Consider the following 7885-nt stretch of genomic DNA (forward strand, 5'->3'; position numbering starts at 1 on the left):
AGTTCATTCTAACCCAGCAGACACTGAGCATGTGCTTGCAAGTTAAAGTCATCATATTATCTGTTATCAGGCATTTGTTGCCACAGCAATACTGCATAATGAATCACTCCAAAATTTAGTGGCTGAAAACCACTACCAATTATTTATCTGCTGTAAATTAAATTTTGACAACTCATTGTTTTTAAATTTTTGTTTACTTACTTTACTTGAAAGAAGTGAGAAAGAGCTCCCATCTGCTGACTTACTCCTCCGATGCAGTTACAGCTAGTGTTAGAGCTGAATCCGGGAGCCAGGGACCCAAGCACTGGAGCCATCACCTGCAGCCTCCCAAGATGTATGCTAGTAGGAAGCTGGTACTCTGAGATGAGAAGTGGGCATTGCAAGCTGCATCTTAACCGAGTGTTCACCCCCCAAGCCTTTGTTGTGGCTCTGGAGGTTACAGGTGAACAGTTGTACTGCTCGGGATCAGATCCATCAGATGTCTGCTAGACTACTTGTAAGGTAAAAGGAGAAAGGCATAAGAAATGGCCTTTTTTCCCCTTAAAAGAGAAGTATCTGGAGGAGTATCTGGCAAACAAACAAAACTCTTTAAGGAAAAATTATGCCAGACTTCTGTGTCGTGCACCAAAAGCATTCGGTGAAAAAACTCTGGAGGTTAAAGGGTGGGGGAGGTTAAAGGGTGGGGGAGTGATAGAAAAGAAAGAGTGGGAAGCACAGAGGAGGAGGAAGGCACAAGAGTACCGTGATCACTGGCCAAGAGTAACAATGGAAAACCACTCCTAAAACCAAGAAAAATGCCTGCGTTGGCAGCGAGGGGCTCTGGGTTCCAAGCGTGACTCTTCACGTGACAAGCTTCCAGACTCACACTGGCAGGTGGTGTGTCCAGGTCTCCCTCTGCTCACGGGCATCCTAGGAGTATAGAGATCCTCTCCAACCCTAGCATTCTCTCAATGGCATATGGCTTGCCTTTCAGCTTCCGGTGCTGAGTGAGGAACAACTTCAAAGAAAAACCTAGTGCTGCATCTGCAGAGAGAAATGGAAAAGAGCACCAGAAAACCTAGAGGCAAGGAATGAGAATGAAAGTGTAATGCAATTTCACGTGAATGGGAAATTGTTATTAGTAATCTTGATAAGTTATCCAGCCACTGTCAGTCTTCTTTGGAACAAGGTAACGCAGTTGTTTTGGGTTGTTTTTGCATCATCAGGGCTGTTAAATACCCAAGGCAAGGGTCTTTCATATTACTGGATGTGAAATGTTGTCCAAATTGAGGTTGGCCAGTGGCCATTTAGAAATTCAATAATTGTTCAACCCAGGAGGATTTCCAAATGGTGAAGCAGCTTCTAGGGAGGAAATTAATATTGAACAATGTATATAAAAGCACATAGGAATGTTGAGAAAATAGGGTCCCAAGAAAGTGGAACAGCTGGAGGCTAAAAAAGGTCAGGTTGAATGATACCCTCACTTTTTTCTCTTCCCTTAATTATGATGTGCAAGAGAAAATCTTGTTTATTTTTTATGCCAGGAGGGCAGGGGGTGGTTTGGAGAGGTTCCCAGTTCATCAAAAGCTACCTTCATTCTGCCCACAGAATGGTTTCCTTCATTTCTTTCCCACAGACAGGCAAGGAGAGCTGAGGACATACAAAGACCCTTTTCTGTTTGCCACAGGAGGCAGTTGGGGGTTAAGGTCCAATTTGTTGGTAGCGGTAGGAGGCATTGTTCACAAAAGCAGTGAGTCTGTGTTTATCAGATAGAAAGGACCACTGGGGTGAGCCTAGCCTCTTCTGTGTCTTCTGCTGTATTAATTGCCTTCAGAGTACAGCTTTCTAAACCATGGTACCCCATGGTACACTTAGCTTTCATCCCACAGCTAATTTTATGAGTCCAACCTGGGTGCTTTGAGTGAGACAGTCATAGGCTCTGGTTCACGTGGCAATTAACCCTCCTTGGATCCTAATTCAGTTGACCTCTTTTTTGGAGAATTTGCCTACACTAGTTAAAGTACTGAGACAGACCACCGGTGTATCACATTTAGCAAGAGCACTCAAAAAGAGGCAATTATTAAAGATTCGTACTCAAAAAAAAGAGAAAGATACAGAAAAGCTTAGCTTGCAGGGAGACCTTAGGAAGCAGTGAATTACTGTGGAGTGATAAAATCAGATTCTAAGAGGAGGTACAAAGAGCACAGTCACTTTTTAATAAAATTTATCTAAGCAATAGCATGGGAAAGAACACTCACTCTATACCTACAGGACAAAAGGTAGACAATTGTCCATTATGATCCATCCAGTTCAATTGTCATTGATTCCGCTTGGATCAGTGTCATAGGTCTTTCCAACTTTGCAACTCTGGCTTTACGATGCTATAGTTCTGTAAAATCAGATTGATATGATGTTGCTTTCAAAGGAAATTGCTGAATATTTCTAGTATCATTATTAAAGTTACGTGCTGGGTGGCCACCATGGCTCAACAGGCTTAATACATCACCTTCAAGTGCTAGCTAGCATCCCGTATGGGTGCCAGTTCATGACCTGGTTGCTCCACTTTGAATCCAGCTCCCTGCTTATGGCCTGGGAAAGCAAGAGAGGATGGCCCAAGTCCTTGGGACCTTGAAGCCACATGGGAGACTTGGAAGAAGCTTCTAGCTCCTGGTTTCGGATCAGCTCTGGTCATTGCAGCCTTTTAGCGAGTGAATAGCAGATTCCAGATTTGTCTCTGTCTCTCCTCCTCTCTGTATACCTGCCTTTCCAATAAAAATAAATAAATCTCTTTTTAAAAATTTACTTTCAGGGCCCAGCGCTATAGTGTAATAATTAATGTCCTCGCCTTGCACACCTGGGATCTTCCTCTCTGTCTCCCCTCCCCTTTCCATATCTGACTTTAAATTTTTTAAAAAAATTACTTTCAGGTAGTCCTTGAATTCTGACAGTTGTTATCCAGAAAGATTGCCAGGGGGCTATGCTCATCAGTAATTATGTAACATGATTCTTCACTTTATTCTTTTGCTACCTGTGCCTTTGGGTTTTTTTTTTTTTAATTTGTATTTTGATACTTTTTTTTTAAAGATTTGTTTTATTTTTATGTCAAAGTCAGATACACAGAGAGGAGGAGAGACAGAGAGGAAGATCTTCCATCTGATGATTTACTCCCCAAGCTGTCGCAAGCGGCTATGCCGATCCAAAGCCAGGAGCCAGGAGCTCTTCCAGGTCCCCCATGTGGGTGCAGGGTCCCAAGGTTTTGAGCTGTCCTTGACTGCTTTCCCAGGCCACAAGCAGAGAGCTGGATGGGAAGTGGAGCTGCCAGGATTAGAACCAGCGCCCATATGGGATCGCAGCACTTTCAAGGTGAGGACTTTAGCCACTAGGCCACTGTGCTGGCCAAAACTTTTTTTTTTTCCAAAAACAATTTATTTATTTTTACCAGAAAGGCAGGTTTACAGAGAGAAGGAGAGACAGAGAGCAAAATTGTCCAACTGCTGGCTTACTGATCAAGTGTCTGCTATGGCCTGAGTTGAGCCAATCTGAAACCAAGAGCCAGGAGCTTCCTTGGGTTTCCCATGTGGGAGCAGGCTTTGGGCTATACTCTGCTGCCTTCCCATGTCCAGTGCAGAGACTTGGATGGGGAGTGGAGCAGCCAGGACATGAACTGGCACCAAGTAGGATCCTCGCACATGTGAGGTGAGAATTTAGCCACTGAGCCATTGAGCCAGGCACTGTTTCTATGATGCTTTTGACGAGAAGCTGTAATGTACTAGTTTCCAACAGGGTTTTTTTTTTTTTAATTTTTCTCATGATCCATTGACAAAAGGTTAGTTTCCCTCTTGAAAGGCAGAATTGGAAATGATGGAAACTAATTTGAACAAGGAAAGTGAATGTTACCATGCTATTCCAAGCTACCTTGAAATATTCTTTTGTTTTTGCAAACTTTAGAAGATGGCATACCAGAGAAGAATGCAGTTTCTGGATTCATTGTGTTGTCTGAGAACTGTATGTTGGGAATAACAATAGGTAATATTCTTTGAGCATTTCCCTTGTGACAGACACTATACTATGTACATGTTATATATTTCTGTTGTACAGTTAACTATGTTAGAAGTCGGGGCCCTGCACGATGGCTTAGTGACTAAATCCTTACCTTGCATGCACCAGGATCCCTTCTGGGTGCCAGTTCATGTCACAGATGATAATACTTTCCTTCCAGCTCCATACTTATGGCCTGGGAAGGCAGCTGAGGTTGGCCCAAAGCCTTGGGACCCTGCAGCTGTGCAGGAGACCACGAAGAAGCTCCTGGTTCCTGGCTTCAGATCAGCTCAGCTCTGGCTGTTGCAGGCACTTGGGAAGTGAACCAGCAGATGGAAGATCTTTCCCTCTGTCTCATTCTCTCTGTAAATCTGACTTCTCAATAAAAAAATAAAAGAAATCCTTAAAATATTTTATTGGACTTGGCATGGTAGCCTAGTGGCTAAAGTTCTCACTTTGCATGTACCAGCATTCCATATGGGTACCAGTTTGTATCCCAGCTGCTCCACTTCCCTTCCAGCTCCTTCCTTGTGGTCTGGGAAAGCAGTTGAGGATGGCCCACGGCCTTGGGATTCTACACCTGTGTGGGAGACTCGGAACAAGCTCCTGGCTCCTGGCTTTGGATCGGCATGGCTCTGGCCATTGAGGCTGCTTGAGGAGTGAATCATCAGATGGAAGATCTTCCTCTCTGTCTCTCCTCTTTTCTACATATTTGACTTTCCAATAAAAATAAATAAATCTTTTTAAAAAATTCTGTTACAGAAAATGACACACTTCAAATGGCAGTAATAAAGCCATGGAAAGTCCTATAAGAAGCCATGAGTAGCAAGGGTCCAAGTACTTGGGCCACCTTCCATGGCTTTCCCAGGCACATTTGTAGGTAGCATAATCGGAAGCCTAGTAACTGGGACTCAAGCCAGTTACAATATGGGATACTTGCATTGCAGACAGCATCTTCAACTGCTATACTGTAAGTGCTGCCCAGATGTCTGACTCTTAATCAGCAAGCCACTTGTCCATCCTGATTCTTTCAAGTGAGCTTGAAGTCTCCCTTTTCCTTGCAGGTGAAATTCAGGACTGTTTAATTCAAATTTCTTTGATTTATTCCATGGGATCCTGAAGAGAATCCTCTGAAATGCCCAAAAGCCAACAGCCTTCTTACCAACTAGCTTTTCCAGCTATGCATTAGGACACAGAGAACCCTAAGGTCTGTAAAGTTCGGAATTAATGTTTTGGTCAGATTATACTGGGTGTAGAATCCGGGTAAGTCACATAAGCTTTCTGGACTGGTACTTCATCTGTGAAATGGAAATGATGAAACCCAAGCTTATTTGAAGGTCAAGAATTGACAAGTTGCTCTCTTTGTCCTTTTTCCCTCTCTTTTAGAATTTTTTGAATCTAAGATATTCGGGGGAATTATTGATCTTTCATTCCCCTTTTATAATAAGGCAAACACAGTTAATGGTCCCTGAAGACATTTTGCCCAGCAAGTTTGTTTTTCTCCTTTACTTGTTGTCTTTTGAGTTACAACTTCAGACATTTCTTTGGCCGTTGCATCAGATAGTTTTTTTCCATTACTAACTGTTAAAAAAATCATTAAATTTCCTTTGATCTTGAGCCTAGCGTTTGCAATCATGGTTGTTATCATCTAACTACATGCCTCATTTTCATACCAACTAGCTGACTCTTGGATTCCTGAACACATCTTGGTTTGTATCTACCCTCCTGAAACTGTAGTTCTGTGGCTCTGTATCAAATAATTCATCTACCTGATTCTGACAATAACTACCAGTTTCAAATTCAATTCAAATGTCCCATCCTCTTTGAACCTCCTGCTCAGTCATTTCCATTTAAAATAACCCTTTTTGTTTCTGTGTTCAACAGACATGTTTTGGACCTTTTGTATCCTATCCTATAATCTTTTTTAAATTACTATTTGTGGTTATATTGCCATTATTTTTTAAAAAAAGATTTGTTTACTTATATTGGAAAGGCAGATATACAGAGAGGAAAGAGAGAGAAGGATCTTCCATCTGCTGGTTCACACCCCATGTGACTGCAACAGCCAGAGCTGAGCTGATTCAAAGCCAGGAGCCAGGAGCCAGAAGCTTCTTCCTGGTCTCCCGCGCAGGTGCAGGGTGCCATTCTACACTGCTTTCCCAGGCCACAGGCAGAGAGCTGGAAGGGAAGTGGAGTAGCTGGAATACGAACTGGTGCCCATATGGGATGCTGGTACATGTAAGGCAAGGACTTTAGCTGCTACGCTACTGTGCCAGGCCCATCGTGTCATTTTTGTTAGTTCAGATGCACCTGAGGCAAAACCCAGGCTCTCCTGCTACCTCTTGATAGTTGCAGAGGAGTGTGAGGATTACTGTCATAGGCTTAAGTTAAACGACTGAATGTATAACCTGCCTACATGGTGTTTTAAGTATCTGAGCTTGGATACATAAACTTTATAGCATATACATCCCATACCTGTACCTACCACATAGAGATCCTGTGAGATTTAAATGAGAGAATCTGCTTAATGGGCTTATGAAGTACCTGATATAGTACAGTGTGAGTGCTCAGTAAATGCTAAGTAGTTATATATTTGCGATGAGATCTTTTCTGTGGTTACTTCAATAAATATTGATCAAGTTTCACATTAGTAACATTGGGCTGCCAGACAAAATATCCTGGATTGGGTAGCTGACAGATCTAGAGGGTCAGTTTGTGCACTGGCCAGCAGAGCCAGTAACGTGGACACTGCGAGGTCTGGGGATGAAGCACCGACAGACCAGTGATGGTGGAAGTCTCTCCGAAGCCTCCCTTTATTACTCCTTATATACTCTTTCCCCCAAGCCCTTTAACAGAACAATAGGATGCCAATGAGTCTGATTAGACCAGGTGCTTTTAGCCCCAAGCCCATTTCCTGTGGTGCTCAGCTTAAGGAGCGCTAATCAACTCCTTAGCCCACAACTAGTTTGCTTATTGGTAAGGGTCTCTTCATGGCTTGCAGAGGCCCCTTCGTGCTCTGTCCTTACGTGGTAGACATAGTTCTCTCATCCTCTTTTTGTAAAATCAATTTTCCCATATTGAGGCATTCACCACCATGGCCGCATCTATTTCTAGCTACCTCCCAAAGACTCGGCCTCTAATACCCACCACATTACAGGTTAGGGATTCAGACTTTGGATTTTGAGACGTCATTATTCAGTCCATATCAAGGTTACCATTTATTGAATCAATTTAGAGAAATAGCAATGAGCCAAACAGCTTAATCTCATCCTCATGGGAAGAGTAGGACGGTGTAGGTAGGCAGAATAATAACTCCCAAAGATTATGTGACTCATCTCCACCACATGTGAATATGTTACAATACATGGCAAAGGGGAATGAGGTTACAGGTGGAATTAAACTGGCTGGTAAGCTGACTTCAGCACAGGGAGATAATCCTGGACTATCTGGATAGGCTAAGTGTAATTCTAAGGGTCTATGGTATGGAAATGGAAACAGACTACAGGTAAGTGGTTTCTGCCTAGCCTTGTTTCTTGCCAATATGCCTACTTGTGCTTTTAAATAAAATTGAGGGATGGGTAGGTATTCTAGTACGGTGGGTTATGCTACAGTAAGGGAGGGTCACCTCTCAAAATGGGAGTGCCTGGTTCCAGTCCCAGCTATTCCACTTCTGATTCTAGCTCCTACTGTTGCATCCTGGGAAGTAGCAGTTGATGGCTCAAGTCCCATACATATGGAGACCCAAACAGAGTTCTGGGCTCCTGGTTGTAGCCTGGTCCAGCCCTGGAGGTCGTGGGTGTGTAAGGAGTGAACCAGCAGATGGAAGATCTCTGCTTCTCATTCTGTTTCTCTTGTTCCTACTTGGCCT

At 43.1% G+C, this 7885-nt stretch overlaps 1 long non-coding RNA gene across 1 annotated transcript; it reads left to right on the plus strand.

Moving 5' to 3' along the window:
- On the plus strand, positions 1-5816 carry LOC121144903. Its single transcript, XR_005881927.1, has 2 exons — positions 1-1168; positions 5082-5816. It is a non-coding gene; the product is annotated as an uncharacterized LOC121144903 (long non-coding RNA).
- Positions 5817-7885: the final 2069 nt, after the last annotated feature.

The sequence above is a fragment of the Ochotona curzoniae genome, unplaced genomic scaffold (genome assembly GCF_017591425.1).
Source record: "Ochotona curzoniae isolate NIBS_2020 unplaced genomic scaffold, NIBS_Ocur_1.0 scaffold_3208, whole genome shotgun sequence".
Taxonomy (NCBI): domain Eukaryota; kingdom Metazoa; phylum Chordata; class Mammalia; order Lagomorpha; family Ochotonidae; genus Ochotona; species Ochotona curzoniae.